Source organism: Manis javanica, chromosome 17, assembly GCF_040802235.1.
Source record: "Manis javanica isolate MJ-LG chromosome 17, MJ_LKY, whole genome shotgun sequence".
In the NCBI taxonomy this organism is placed as follows: Eukaryota; Metazoa; Chordata; class Mammalia; order Pholidota; family Manidae; genus Manis; species Manis javanica.
In genome coordinates, this window is record NC_133172.1 from 8,151,866 (window position 1) to 8,167,752 (window position 15,887).

Genomic DNA, 15,887 nt, shown 5'->3' on the forward strand with positions numbered 1-15,887 from the left:
CGGCCCGTTTCCGGGAGCCTTAAAGGCGCCGCGCCCCCGCAGATGGAGGCGGGAGTGGTTAGAGCTAGTCCCCAAGGGTGTTCTGGAAGCCTGTTCAGTTTCTGCCCGGATTACCTCTTTACAGGGAAGGGAAAAACACCATCCTCTCTCTAGCTTCTACCTGCTTCCCCTTTTTTTCTGACTCCAGTAAATGAGTGCCAGGCACTGGGCAGTGGCTCCTGGAAGCCTGACCTGCCAGCTTGTGCTGGGGGTAGGTGGAGGCATTCCTCACTCTCTTGCCAATGAAACCTTAGAGTTAGTTGTAGAAGCTTAAAATTTCCAACAGATAGAATCTTTCCTTCATTCTCTAAATCTGCGCCGAAGTGCCAGGCTCTGGGCTGGAGGCGATGGGGAGGAGCAGAGGTTAAAGCAATGAGCAAGGCTGACCCCATCCCTGCCTTTCCGAGAATGTGAAGTAACGTGAAAAGTAAATGTGAAATAACAGAAACAGAAATGGGGGAGATAGCTTGCGAGAGGGGCAGGAGGAGAGGCCTGAGGATAAGAGCGAGTCCAAGCAGAGGACACAACCTGTGCAAAGGCCCCGTGGTGAATGAACTTGGTGCATTCCAGAAACTGTAAGCAGCTCAGAGAAAGATCAGCTGAATTTCACTACAGAGCCCAGGGAGTCACATGCATTAACCAAAACTTAGCCATAATAAACCTGTTTCTCCAGGTTTCTCTGTTTTTCTGCGATAAATGCTACAGAATACCCTTGCCAGAGGTGATGATAGCTGTAAGAGGGCAGACGGATTCTGTGAGTTTGTAAGTAACTTTATTTTGTGATTTAAAACATGGAAAGTGGAAGTACCTGGAAATCCCTTGCCCCTAATGTGGTTGCTGTTAACAGCCCTTCAAAGAGACTTGCTCTTACACATACAACTTAATTCTCTTGTCCCCAAATAACCTCCTAAGTTCACTGCATCACTTCTTCAAGCTCTTTATTCAACATCACCTCCTCTTAGGGACCTTGCTTGAAACCACTTCTTTGAAAATTGCAAAACCTCTCATCCCTTTTCCTCTTCCAACTTTATTTCTCCATTTTATTATTCACCCTCTAAACTGCCATATGTTTTATTCACTTACTTGTTCCTTATCTGTCTCCATTATACTGTTTTATACCTTGCTATGTCCCCAGTGCCACCAACAGTGTGTCGTACATAGTAGGCTCTCAAATAATGTTTGCCTACTGAATGAGTGCATCTTTATTACTGCTATCTTCTGCCCTTTTTATAAAACAAAAAGTATACTGAACTGAACTTCTATATCTTCAACTTAACAATGGATGGTTGACAATATTTCACACTGCTGTGTGATATTCCACCCTAGAGATGGGCCTTAATTCGTCCCACCAGGTCTCATGGGCATTTGAGTTTACAATTTAGGGAGATTGCCAACAATGTTGCATTGAAGTTCTGTGGGCACACATCTTTGTGAGTATATAATCTGGAACTTGCTCAAAAAGGACTCGTAATGTCATGGTTAAGAAGCATGCTCTCTGAGGCCAGAAGAGCTGGGTGTGAATCCTGTTTCTGTCACTTACCAGCTGTGTGACCTTGAGCAATATATGAAACCTATCTGGACTTGAGCTTCTTCATAGAGAAACTAGATATCATAGCACCTCCCTGCTAGGTTTGGTGTACAGAATTCAATGGATTAATGAATGAATACACATAAAGTGCCTGGCACCGATCTGAAAAATTGTAAGTTCTCAATAAATGGAGACCATGATTATAGCTTCTAAGAAGACAAATTACTGGATCAAAGGCTAATTCACATTTTTACATCCCAGTAAAAATGGGCAGAGGCGGACCCAAGGTGCACAGGACCTAAAGTTTAAACAAAGTTGGAATCCCTCTTGAAGAAAGAGAATAAAAGAGCACTTCAGGGAGGTACACCACAGGCACCTCCCAGGGTGTTGGACAGAGTCATGGAAATGGAAGTCCCAGAGCTTACATTCCATCTGCCTCACAGTAAAGCCACCTCTGATGGTGGTGGCTCAGCAAAGAAGTTGGGCCCACTTCCACTCCGCCAAGCGGGACAGGAGTGCACGCTTCCCCATAGCTTCACCAACACTGCGTTTTATCATTTTTTCATCTTTTCCAGTCTGCTGACCAAAGGGAGGTGTCCCGATGTAGTTTGAGTTGCCTCTCGCTGATTAAAAAGTGAAGCTGGGCACTTTCTGTATGTCTACAGGAGACCGGAAGATGGCATTAGGAGCGAGCTGGACCCTGACACTCTCTGCTTGAGGCACTCAGCATTTTGCACCAGCACTCTGAGCACCTAAGGGTGTTCATCATTATTTCCACTTTGCCAGTGAGGACAGGGAGACACAGCAAGAATCCAAAGGTCAGTTAAGCTACCCCTGAGTGGGTAACCTGCCTGGAGCCAAGCCACGGGCTCAAGTCCCAAACAGTCGTGATCTCCTCCCCCCTCCCAGCCAGCCAAGGAGGTGAGCAGGCTCACCCCTATTTTAAAGATGCAGACACAGGCCCAGAGAGCTGATGGCACTGGCCCTAAGTCATCAGCTACTCAGCAGGCTGACGTAGAATCTGAACCTGGGGCTGCTTGACTGCAGAGAGGTAGTGTGGAGAGAGAGAAGAGCAGGGGCTCTGCGCCCAGGATGCCTGGGTTCAGATCCCGACTGGAGCTGTGGGACCCTGAGGCAGTTACTTAACTTTTCTGAACCTTGGTGTCCTCATCTGTAAAGTGAGGGTAAGGGCCCACCCCACTGGGCTACTGGGTGTGGAAGGGCCCAAAGATGGCCACATCCTGCCCCTGCCCCTGTGAATGTTCATTTATACAGCAAAAGGGACTTTACAGACGTGCAAAGAACACAGCTGAAAAATGGACTTGAAAAGGTAAGTAAACTGATTGTGCCCTTGAAGCTCCTGATCTGGGAGCCTGGCCTTGCTGACACCTTGATCTGGGCCCGTGAAGTTGATTTTGCACCTCAAACCCCCAAAAGTGTAAGAACATAAGTGTGTGTTGTTTAGGGGCAGCCAGAGGCACCAAAAGCAGTGCCTAGCCACAAAGGGTGCATTGAACTGTCACTACTGTGACCTAAACCCCCCACCACCACAAAATCAAATAGTCCAGCGCACAAATGTTTGCTAACTTTTGGTGAAGGGAACACTCTCTTATAGTCCGTTATCATTGTCCTGAAAGGTAAGTGCCTTGTTTGTACCCATTTTGCAGAGAGGACAGCAGGCTCAGTGAGCGTCCCCTACCCAAGGTGTGCCAGCTGCTAAGCAGCTATCTTTGTTTCCTGGGGCTGCCATAGCAAATTACTACAAATGGTGTGACTTCAGACAGCAGAAATGTATCCTCTCACCGTCCTGGAGGCCAGAAGTCTGGAATCAAGGTGTCAGCAGGGTTGGTTCCTTCTGGAGGCTCTGAGGAGGAATTTGTTCCCTGCCTCTCCCAGCTTCTGGGAGCCGCTGGAGAGTCTTCGCAGTCTTGGCTTATGGGCATGTCACTCCTGTCTCTGTCTGGGTCTTCGCACGGCCTTCCTCTCTGCGTCTGTGTCTTCCCCACTTCTGCCTCTTACAGGGACACCTGTGATTAGGTTTCAGGCACACCCTGGCCCAGGATGATCTCATCCTGAGATCTGTACTCTAACTACACCTGCAAAGACTCTTATTCCAAATAAGGTCACAATCTGAAGTTCTGGGTGGACATAACTTAGGGGCTGCCATTCAACCCACTGCGGTGGCAGGGCCAGGATCTGAACCCAGTCTCAGAGACTTGCCAGCCTCCACGTGGCCCGGCCCTCCACAGAATCTTTCAGATGGAGGGAGGCTGCTCAGGGCACCATAGCCGCAGCTGAGAAATCCTACTGTAGCCACACTGAATGAAATTTTTGGTTCCTTGAAGATAATGCACTCTCCCTCCTACCTGGGCATTAACATAGGCTTTTCCTGCTTGCAACACCTCTTCCTCCAGGCTTACCTTGACCCCAGGCTAGATGACCCTTGGGGTTGTCCCAGTCCACCTGGATTCTCACTGTCCATTCAGGGTCCTCACTGCCCAGGGGCAGATCTGTGTCCCCCACTGGACTCTGAGCCCTGTGGGGGCAGGTTTGGGCTTGTCTCTGCCCCAGAGAAAGGACCAAATTGTGTCCCCAGCACTGTCCAGCACAGGGCCATGCACACAGTAGGTCTCCATACTTAATTGAACAGCTAAAGCATCCTGATTCTCATGGAGACGTCGCGTCTCACTAACCCACTAGACCAGCAGTTTCCAGCATTATTGAATCCCAAGTGCCCTTTATAACAACCCTTTCCTAACATTACTGTACCTTCCTGAGATGAAATGTCTAGAGAGTATGTCCTACCTACATATATCACTTAAAAAATCAATATAATTACCTAATGTAACATAAAGACCTTTTAGAAATTAATTTATAATAAAGAGACATATGTAAAAATACATTTGTACCACTACACAGGAAAACATCAAGAAATAGTCCAACACGTTCACCTACTTATAATGAATGTGTTTGAGTATAAGAGAATTCACACACTCACTAGTGGAATATTGTCAACACCCTTTTTATATATTTGAGGTTTATTGTATTTAATTATAACATTTCATTTAATTATAAAGTACTTATGTATTTTATATATATTATATATGTTTGTTATTTATGTTGTTTATTACAACTATTATATATTTTATATTTGTATTTATGTGTATTATTTATACCATACATACTTTTATACATGTTATTTTTGAGATTTATATTCATGTTTGAGGAAGGGTTAAGTGAGCATGTGTGAGTGTATGAATGTATATATAAGGACCCAGCTTGAATGTGACATCTGGGACAACACACACAGATGCTGTCCTCAGACACTTTGATGTGACTTTGACACCAGAAGTGGCATGGCAGTGGTGATATTATTATCAGAAATGGTGCCTAACCCTTAACTGACTTATTAACAAAACATGCTACAATTCTCCTTCGAAAAAAGCAGATGCATCCTGGGAAATACAGGTTACATTAAAACCATGCAAATAATACTTTGCAGTTACCCACAAAAGAATGTCTCAAAATGACAGGGCCTGACAATGTCAAGTGCTGACAAGGATGTGGAGCAGCCAGAACGCTCACCCACTGCTGGATGGGATGTAAAATGCTCCAGCCGCTGTGGACTGTTTGGCTCCCGGGGTATGAGTCAGCAAATCCACTCTGAGGGATTTACCCAACAGAAATGCATGCGTGCAGTCACCAAAAGCCATGCCATGTACAGAAATGTTCATAGCCCCTTTAACACAATGGCCCGTCTCAGGGGCTGATGTGTGCCCCACCCCAAATCCATATGTTGAACTTCTAACCTCCCCACCCCCATATTTAATAGTGTGAACTTACTTGGCTAGAGGCCTTTTACAGAGGTAATTAAGTGAAACGAAGTCATGAGGGTGGGCTGGTGTCCTTATAAAAAGAGATTAGGATGTAAATGGATGGGGAGTGACCACAGGAAGACCGGGAGAAGGCAGCCATCCACAAGCCAGAGAGAGAAGCTTCAGAAGAAACCAGCCCTGCCCACACCTGGATCTTGGACTTCCAGCCTCCAGAATCACATGCAAACGAATTTCTGTGATTTAAGCCACCTAGTCTGTGCTCCTTATTGTGGCAACAAATCCTGCCCCGAATTGGAATCAACCAGAATGTCTGTGGACAGTAGGACGGATAATCACTGAGGTGCCGGCATACTCGGGGATACGAGTCAGCAGAAACGAACAGTCTCAACCTATGCTCAACAACATGGATGAACATCACAGACGTTACGCTGAGTGACACAAGCCAGGCAGACGCACAGCACATCCTGCATGGTTCCATTTACACGAAGTTCTCAGCAAACCTAAGCTCTGCTGTTAGAACTGAGGATGATCATTATCCAGAGGACAGAGACTAGAAGGGGCCTGGCGGGAGGTCCTGGGGGACTTGCTCCGTTCCTTCCCTGGGGTGCTAATTACACTGATTGGCATTTGTGGTTTTTACAGAAGTATGTAACTTGTGCCTCACTTTGAACAACGTTTAAACAGTTTTGAAGTTCAAAAAATAATCGTAAGAAATAATTTGAGTTTATATGTGAAATGGAATTAAATTCTGTCATTAGTACGTAATTATCAGGCTACCGGAAGGTCTGGGAGAAGGCTGAGCGCCAAGCCGGCCGACTTTCGTGGTGCGAGTTTCCCACTCGCCACCAGAGGGCGGTGTGGCGCACAGTCTGCCGCTTTAGACGCCAGACAAGCATTCATTCAACAAATAGACCGTGTACCGTGGAAACTACTTTGTGCCGCGTTCTGTTCTAGCTTTCCGATCTGTGAAATGGGGATTAGAATGTGCAGCTGTGCTGGAGGGATGTCTCTGTCACCACGGAGCTTACTTTCTCTAAGAGACAGGCAGTCAGGTAGCTAAACAAATGAATATGTTAGTAGATGCGTTGTGGAGCAAAATAAGAGCGCCTGAGGGGCAGAGATCGTACAGAAAGATTTCGTTTAAGAGGTGACATTTAAGGAGAGGCCAGCGTGAAACGCGGGGGCAAGCCAGACGAATGAGGGGGAGTCCAGGTGAAGGGAAGGAATATGGTGGCTCCAATAACCAGCTCTACAGGTGAAAAGGGAAACTGAGGCAGGCCCTATAGGAGACAAAGGATGGCACATTATCTGACACAAGCAGCTCAGGCCGAGGTACAGACAAGATGAGCCCCTATGAGCCTGCGGGCGGCAAAGAGACAAACAGAGGGTACTGCCTGGAGGAGGTGACACAAGACTCAAAGCTTGTAGGCCCCTCGGTGTGACTGAGTATTTTATCATGATTGCTTGAAAGTCCTGACTGGCTTTGTCTATTGCTGTATTCCCAGCCCTGAAAGAGAGTCCGTACTAATACATCAAGAGCGTTTTCTTCCTCTTGGCCTCACTTTTGTTATTTGCATTATCTCATAAACTTATCTCCAAAGCCCCATGCTTCTAATTTCCATTTTACAAAGCAGGACACCAAAGCCTGGAGACATTGTGAGCTGCCCAAAGTCTCACGTCCAGCCATGATTTGAACCTAGAGGGAGGGATCTTCCTGACTCCCAGAGCACCCTCTACCACCTCTATAATTAAATAATTATAATTATTAGTAGTAATGTGCTAGGCAACGTACTTAGCTAGGCTGTGCCTCAGTTTCTGCATATGTAAATTGGTACTTATGTTAACATGTTGTGAGGATTAAATAAGTGCTGAGAACAGTGCCAGTCACACACTAAGTGTGTTTGCCATCATTGCTATTATCCCTTGTGTCCACAAAGAGCTACTGAGCAATCATGTAGACTATACTTTCAAAATAAATAAATCTAAATAAGTCAGAATCCGACCACATCCCCCACCTCCACCTCCTGCCTCTCAGAATAGTCATAAGGATTTAACGAGGTCAGGCACATAGTAGGTGCACAGAATGTGAGAACTGCAGTTAGAATTATTATCACGATTATTATTATTCTCTTGGCCCCTTCCTCCTTCCATCCGCTCAAGCCAAAACCCAAACTCCTCTTTTTCCCTCGCATCCACACTCAATGGCTCAGGGAATGCCATCGGCCCCACCTTTATTCCCACCCTACAGAGCCTGCGTGGTGGCCACCATTCCAGCCTCAGTCATCACAGTCGCCTCCTCTCTGGGCTCCGGCTCTCTGCTCACATCCTGTTTCCCACTTAACCGCCAGAGGGCGCCTGATAGAACGAAATCAGCTCACGTCGCTCTGCTCAGAACCCTCCTGTGGCTCCCACCTCAGAAGGGTCCTTGCCACGCTCTAACCCCCTTTCGAACCTCACCTCCCTACCCTCTCCCCTCGTTCACTCGCTCCCAGCTCTTCCAGGCCCTCAATAGTTCCTCGCCTTCCTGGACACTCCCATTCTGGCCCCAGGACCTTTGCACCTGCCAGTTCCTCTTTCTGGAGCATTCTTTGCTCCCTCACCACTTTTGGGCCTTCGCTCAACTTTCTCAAGAAGACCTTCCCTGATCACCCTAGTGAATAAGACCACCAGCAACCCTCTCGAGCCGTCTTCCCGCTTCCTTTCTCTACCTCCAGACTCACTTTGTACTGTTATTTCTGTTCATTGTCTCACTGAACAGAGCATGAGCATCATGAGAAAAGGGGTTTTTGTCTGTTCTGCTCAAGGCCGTATCCACAGTGCCCACAACAGTGCCTGTCACAGAGGAGGCCCCCGGGAAATCTTTGCTGAAGGAGTGACTGTAAGAATAAATGGCCACAGACATCTTGGTGTTTACAAGCATCCTCTTCTCTTCCCATTCCCCAGCTATGTGACCATAAGAGGCCGACCTCAGTTCTCTCATCTGTTTCCCAGTTGTAAATGGGATTTAAAATAGTCTGTGTCTCAAGGGGCTGTTGGGAGGATTATATGGGTTCGCATTTGCAGCATTCCTAAACTGGCGACAATGGTCAGCGGCAAAGCTGAGCTTTCGGCGCGGCACCTGCGCTTCCGTCTTCCGCCGCTCGGGGGCAGCAGGCGTCCGGCGGATTCGCCCGCGCGACCCGCGCGGGATGAGGAGCGGGGGCCACTCCGGCAGAGGAAGCTGATGAAATCCAAGCCAACTCGCAGTGAGCTCATCCCGCCCGGGCGCCTCCGGAAGCCGCGGGGCCGCCCGGCCTCCGCCTGGCGCGAGCGATAAAGCTCCGGTGCCGAACCAGGCGGGAAGTTCTTCCTGAAGTCTGCCCTGCGTGGGGGCTGCGGCCAGAGGCTAGGCCTGAGGGAGGGGCGAGGAGGAAGGGGTGAGGGGTCCCCCGGCTCTCTCCGCACAATGAAAAGTGAATTTTGAGCGTGGCTGTGGGAGTGGGAAAGAGGAGGGATGGGGGGGCGAAGGGGGAGAGAGGAGTCAGAGACTAGAGCGGGGAGCGACAACGATGGGGAGACTGAGGCAGGGAGGTGGAGACAGAGGCGGAGAGGAGAACCAGCCCAGGAAACTGAGAGGCAGGGGCAGAGATGGGGAGAGACCGTGAGAGACAGGGAGGCAGGGAGAGACAGCGGTGGGACGTGGGAGAGAGAGGTAAAGAGAAAGGGACGGGCGGGGACCCAGAGGCAGGGAGAGGCAGGGACGGGGAGAGACCCAGCGAGGGGCGGAGACGGGAGCGGGGAGGCCGAGGTCAGCGGGACGGAGTCGCGGGGACGGGACTGTGGACTGAGGTGAGGTGGGCGCCGGGGAGGGGCGCTCGGGGCTGGGGTCGCCTGCAGGGGCGGGCCCGTCCCGGCTCCCAGCTCGCAGCCCCCAGCCCCGCGGCGGCGGCGCGGCCGAGTTACCGAGTTACCAAGTTACCGCAGGATTCGGGCGCTGCTCACTGGCGAGGCCGCAGCCAATCAGAGAGCGGCGCCGCTGTTCTCGGGCAGGAGGCCTGCCGACGCGCGCACCTTCCCCCGACACCCCGCGAAGCACGCTGACACACAATCACAGGGGTTCACACACGTCCACTGTCCCAGGGATGCCCAGCATCGCCCACACGCACACACACAATCACAGAGACACACACAGCGACATACACGCACGGTCCCAGCAACACGCAGAGACAGACACACAGCATCGCACAGACCCGCACGATCTCAGTGAACACAGTCCCAGGACACAGCACTGATCAAACCCACAATCACAATGATACACGGCGTTTGTGTCGGTGCCGTGTGGCATATGCACACCCAGCATCACCCAGGCACATGCAATCTCGGTGATTTAGTCCCTAAGAAAACACAAAATCAGTGACACACACAATCACAGTGACACCCTCATAATCCCCACAGCCAACTGGTCCTGAAACACACAGTGTCACGGTGACATGACCACAACGACACACAACAGTGAACAGACACACAATCTCATTAACATATACACAGTCCCATGGGCGCACATCACCCTGACGAACACAACCCCAGTGACACATGTTTGCAATGACACACAGAATCATAATCATGATGACACACAGCACTGCACAGCTGCACATACTCTCAACACCACAGTCCCACAGACACAAGTCCCACAGATGCAAGGACAGTGTTATACACACAATCGCACTATATACAGCAGCATCCAGACACACACAATATTAGCGACATAATGCACATCTTCCCCTGATGCACAGCAAAGCACACTGGCATACGTATTATCAGTGTATGTTACCCTGTGACACACATTACACAATTCCATTCATACACTCAGTGGCACATACAATCCCATGGACATGCAGCATTGTACACACACACACACAACCATCATGGCATACACATACAATCCCACCAACACACAGGATTGCACAGGCACAATCATCGAGACACAACCACATGACACGGTGTTACACTCATGCATACAGCCATACTAGCACAACAGCACAGTAACATGGTAACAGTTCAAAGTTCTGCTACACATCATTCCAGCACATATACAGTCCCAGTGTCACACAAACACAATCACATGGACACATACCATCTTACTCACACCTACCAGCACATTGCACACAACAGTGCATTGGCACAAACAACACACAGATATACTATGACACTCGCACCCAGCACACCAGAACATCCTGCAATAGCAGTGACACACAGTCGCCCCTTTGGACAAAATGAAGCCTGCTGACACAACACCATCCACTGACACACACTCAACTGATACAAATAGCACACTGACACAATCACACACATATGTCCCAACACAAAAACCGCCCTCATATGTCAACACCCTGACACACGGCATACTGACCCAGCAGACCTACAGAGAACTCTTCAACACACAAAAACACAGCCACACAAACACACACACACACCCAGCCCTGCCCTTGCCCCAGTAAGACGTGTGCGATGTGGGATGCTGGGTGGGGGATGCATGGTAAATAGGCCTGTGTGTGTGTGTGTGTGTGTGTGTGTGTGTGTGTGTGTGTGTGTGCGTGTGTGTGTGCGTGTGTTTATGCCTCCCCCTCCCGGCCCTTCCCCGGGGGCGGGGCCGTGCGCCAGCCGCTGTTACCGGGTAAACTTCCCCGCCCCCCCCCCCGCGCGGCCATTAGTCAACCCCCCCCAGAATGATGTCATCGCCTCATTCTGGAGTCTGAGTAATCCTAGACTCCGCCCCCCCCAGGTACCAGGGTAGGGGCGGGCCGCACCTGGGCTCACCAGGGTCTGGAGCTGGGGGCTAGGCTGCTTGGGTTTCTGGGGTGGGGACTGAGGAATCTGAGTCTCTCTGGAGTGGCCTTGGGGCTTACGTCAGGATCCCTTGAGGCTGGAGGCTCTCAGTCCCGGATCCCTGGTGGCCAACTAAAGGCCCTAGGAGGCTGGATCTTCCAGACCGGGGGTCCTGGGACTCCCAGCGCCCGGGGACTGGGAAAGGGTCCCCTGCACCACTCTGAGGAGCTGAGTCATCTTCCCAGGTGTCTGGAAGGGGCTGGTTCCGATAGACTTGGGGCTTAGGCTCTGGGTCCTTGGCACTTTGAGGTCTGGGACCCTGGGGTGGGGTGGGGGTTGGGTGCCAGGAAGTAGAGGGAGTGACTCTGGGGTCAGAAGCCTGGGTCCTGGGAGATCAACAATCTGGACCCTGGGGAAAAGGGCTTGGGGCGGGGAGGGCACGGGAGCTGGCAGGTCTGTACCCTGGGGATGGGCAGGTGGTCATCTGGTTGAACTGGACACCTGAGGGTCTAGTGGTTGCTCGGGGGAGGGGTCTTCCGGAGCAATGTGGTGAGGGCCAGTGTGTCTCAGAACCTGGGGGCCCAAAAGCCTGAGTCTTGTGTCCTTTGTGAGTGAAATGCTGAGATCTAATTTCCACAGAATCAGACAGGCCTGGTCCCCTTGTTTCCTGGGGCTAGAAAACGAGCATTCCCTCGGGGAGGGAGCTTACATTCTTGTCACAGAACAGAGCATGCCTGGGTCCTCAGTGGAGAGGCATGGGTACCCCTATATCTATGGGGTCAGGACGCCTTGGTCCTTTTTGGGGGGGGGAATCCCAAGCCCCTGTTTTTAAGAGCCACGATGGCTGAATCCTGTTTGGGGGATGGGGGCCAACAACCAGACTGTGTTCATGGGGTCAGCATGCCCAGATCTCCCGAAAGGGGAACGCCTGGCCCCTTTTTTCACAAGGCCGACTCCCGCGTACCTTGCTGGTGGGAGGGACGGGATGCACAGCCCCAGTTCCCAGCCCATCCCAAGTGCCCATCTACGCCCGAGAGTTCGGGGCAGGGCGGAGCGGGGAGAGGGATGGGGAGGGACGGTGCCCAACCCGGCCTCACCCCAGCCGGCCGCAGCCTTGCAGGCCGTGTGCCCGGCAGCTCCCCGGGGCCCAGCTCCCCGCCCCCCGCGCCCAGGGCTCCCCCAGATCCGCGCGGGCGGGCGCGGCGGCGGCCAATGAGCGCGCTCGCCGTCTCCGGGAGCCGGGCCGGCTCTGCCCGCCTGGCATTGGGCACGCGGTGGGCAGCGGCGGGCGGGGCCTGGGGGTCCTCGCGCCTGGTTGGGCCAGGCTTGTTGCTGGGTAACGGGGCGGCGAGTTTCCCCTGGCAACGGCGGCGGGTACCGCTCACTGGCTGGCCGGGAAGGAGGGGGGGCGCGGGCGCAGGCAGGCCCCGCAGACCCCAGCAACAGCGCGCGGCCCCCGCCCCGCCGGGGAGCAGTAACCTTCACACGCGCCGGCCGCTCGGACCCCGCGGACACCCGCGCCCCCGCCCAGCCCCCACCCTGCTCCGGTCCAGCCTCCGGGCCGGAAGGCCGGCCGCACCGAGGGCACGCAGGAGGCCCCCTCCCCACCGCGGAAAGCCGGGACTCAGACCCTGCAGTGAAAAGTTAAGTCCTTCCCAACTCCCTCTGTCGGTGCTGAGACATCTACTTCCCCAGAATGGCATACAAGATACTGGGGAAGGCAGTGGGTCTGCAGTTAAACCAGCTGGCACATTTATTTTCTTTAATCAACACCGCAGGCGGAGGCCACTACTGCCGGGGACCGTGCTACGTGTATTACAAATACGAACTCATTTAATCGTCACGTATACTTTGAGGTCCTATGGTGATCCCCTTTGCACATATGAGGAAACTGAGGCATGGAGCAAGGGAGCTGCTTGCTCAAGGCCATCATGTGAACCCAGGTAGCCTGGTTCCAGAGTCTGGGCACTTCACTATGTTGAATGTCCTTTTGAGAGGCATTAACGTTCAAAATTAGAAACTTCACAGGTCAAACAAAGCCCACCGCGGGCTGGCCCCTGGGCCACCGGTTTGAGCCCCTTGCCCCAACCCGACAGTCTTAGCTTGAAGTCCTTGATTGAGTTCTCAAGACACCCACACTCACAGTAGTAATGATAGGTAACAGTATTAAGCACCCAGTAGGCCCCCAGTGCTTTATTTTTATTGACCTGCACATTTTGTAGACCCCTATGAGGTAGGGACCTGTGCTCTAAGGTATAGGGACCAACTCCCAGATGAGGCAACTGAGGCAAGAGAGACACAAGGTCACACAAACAGTAGGTGGCAGGGCTGGGGATTCTAACTCAGGCCCATGCTCTTTGGTGAGCTCTGCATACAGACTTTTGCGGGGTGGGCCACAACTGTGGAGTCCCCACAACTGTGGGGACTCCTACCTAGCTCATGGTTCTAAAGCAGGGGTGATTTTGCCTCCCTGGGGGATATTTGGCACTGTTTGGAGACATTTTGGATTGGCACAAAAGGAGGGGGTGCTACCACAGACAGTGGATAGAGGTCAGGGGAGGTGCTAAACACCCTGCAAAGTGCATGACAGCACCCCACAACAAGTGATCATCTGTCCCCAAATGTCAATGGAGAGGTTGAGAAACCCTGTTCTCTGCCAAGCAGACCCACCTCTCACCCCCACCCCTGACCCCCCTCGTTTTCTCTCCATCTAGCTTCTCCCTGTCTCTTTCTGACTCTCCTCTCTTCCTCTCTCTGTTTGTAACTCAGTTTACCTGTTTCTCCCCCTCCGAGAAGCCTCTGATCTTCAGAGTCACTGTCCCCTCTTTGGGCAGGGCTGGAGTGAGGCCCAGAATGCTCCTCCAGGAACGTAGAGGAGGGAGTCCCTTGGTTCCTCAGGGTGGGAGAGAAAGTAGTCTGGGAAATGGCAGTGGGGCTCCCTCCCTCCCTGTGACCCTAATGGAGGGAACCTCAAAAAAGGCATCTCTTGAGCCAGTCACAAACTCTTCTTATCTTTGCCCACATGGTTTGTAAGCCTCTGGAAGGACCTAGCTTACTCCAATTAAGCCACAGTTCCCACCATTCCCTGTTATCTTACACTAGACTCTTTCTCTCATTTATTTAAGGATGGCTCTTGAGTTTGAGAACCTTATTCTGGAGAGATAGGATGATGGAATTTGAAACAGGATCTGGGCTAAATAACGGGAAGGATCTTGACAGGTGACAATGTTTGTGGCCTGGCAGACCCTTGGCCTCTCCCACTCTCCTACCCCTACCCACCAAGCCAGATTCCTATTCTCCTTCACACTCATTTTCTTCTCAGAACATATCAGCACATCTGACCTCCTGGTGTCCAGCCCTTTACTAGGCAGCTTGAGGGCACTGGTCAGTGGTTAACGGGTACAGAATGGGGCCTGCCTCTCTCCTTACTTCATCTCTGTCAGGCATAGAGCAAACAGTGACAACAATTAGTTATACTGAAGATAATAGCTAACATTTATTAGGTGCTTACTATGTGTCAGACACTGTATTCAATGATTCCCATGCATGAGCTCATTTAATAAATGTCTAAAGTAGCATTTTTTTATTAAAGCATCATTGATATGCAATCTTATGAAGGTTTCACATGAACAGCATTCACCCATATTATCAAGTCCTCATCCCCCCATTGCAGACACCGTCTATCAGCATAGTAAGATGCTATAGAGTCACATTACTCGTCTTCTCCGTAAAGTAGCATTTCTTAAATCCTTTAAACTTGGGTTACAGTCGGAAATATACTTTCTTTGTGACCTGGGATGAATTCCCTATATAAACAAAATTTTCACAAGACAGTATTCTCCTTTGACTTTATGATTTTAAAAAAATGATATTCTATTTTGTATTTTTTTACGTGAGGTCAAGAGCCACTAAAGTTGTAGGTAGAAAGGATTTCCTGTAGAAGGGCACAAGGGAAGTATTTTGGGTGATGGAAATGTTCTGAGTCTTGATTGTGGTGAAGTACAAGAGTGCACTTTTGTCACAAATCACCGAACTATAAAAAAAAGTGAATTTTAGTGCATGTAAGATATCTCAATAAACTTCAATAAAAATAAGATCCATGAAAGTGACTTCATGATCCATAGTTTGTTCATGACCCACACTTAGAAAAACACCGGAAGGAAGAAAGGAAAGAAGGGAGAATGAATGGATGAATGAGGGAAGGGAAGGAGGAAGGGAGGCTAAATTAGTGCCCAATGTTTAAAGTAGGGGGACTTTCAACTGAATTCTGCATTTCCTGCTTTTCTTGAGAAATGGATCTGGCCCCAGAGGGAGCCAAATTTGAGAACCTGGACAAGACCTTTGCTCAGGTCTGGCATCCCTTCTCTGCAAGCCCTGTGCAAGGCATTCGGAGGTGACTCGCCCTGTGGTGACAAGGTGTGGTTTGGGCTGTGACAGAAGGAATGGAAGGTGCAGGGGAGACAGGGAGGACATGGGGTCGCCACATCCAAGTGGGGGAGGGAGTGACAATGAGAAAGTGAGAAGGGAAAGGGAACTGAAAGCCGAGAGGCAGAGTGAGAGTCAGTGCAGGGGCTGCCCGGGCATGTCTGTGCCAGGTGCCCGGGGCTTCCTTCTCACCAGACTACAGGCGACAGAGGCCAGGTGCACGTGCTCCAGACTGTGTCCCGTCATAAAGCAGG

The 15,887-nt window shown here is 51.0% G+C and overlaps 1 long non-coding RNA gene across 1 annotated transcript; it reads left to right on the forward strand.

Moving 5' to 3' along the window:
* Window positions 1–140: 140 nt before the first annotated feature.
* Window positions 141–4,581, forward strand: LOC118969929 (uncharacterized). The gene is made up of 3 exons (XR_005057737.2): window positions 141–614; window positions 713–801; window positions 2,233–4,581. It is a non-coding gene; the product is annotated as an uncharacterized lncRNA (long non-coding RNA).
* Window positions 4,582–15,887: the final 11,306 nt, after the last annotated feature.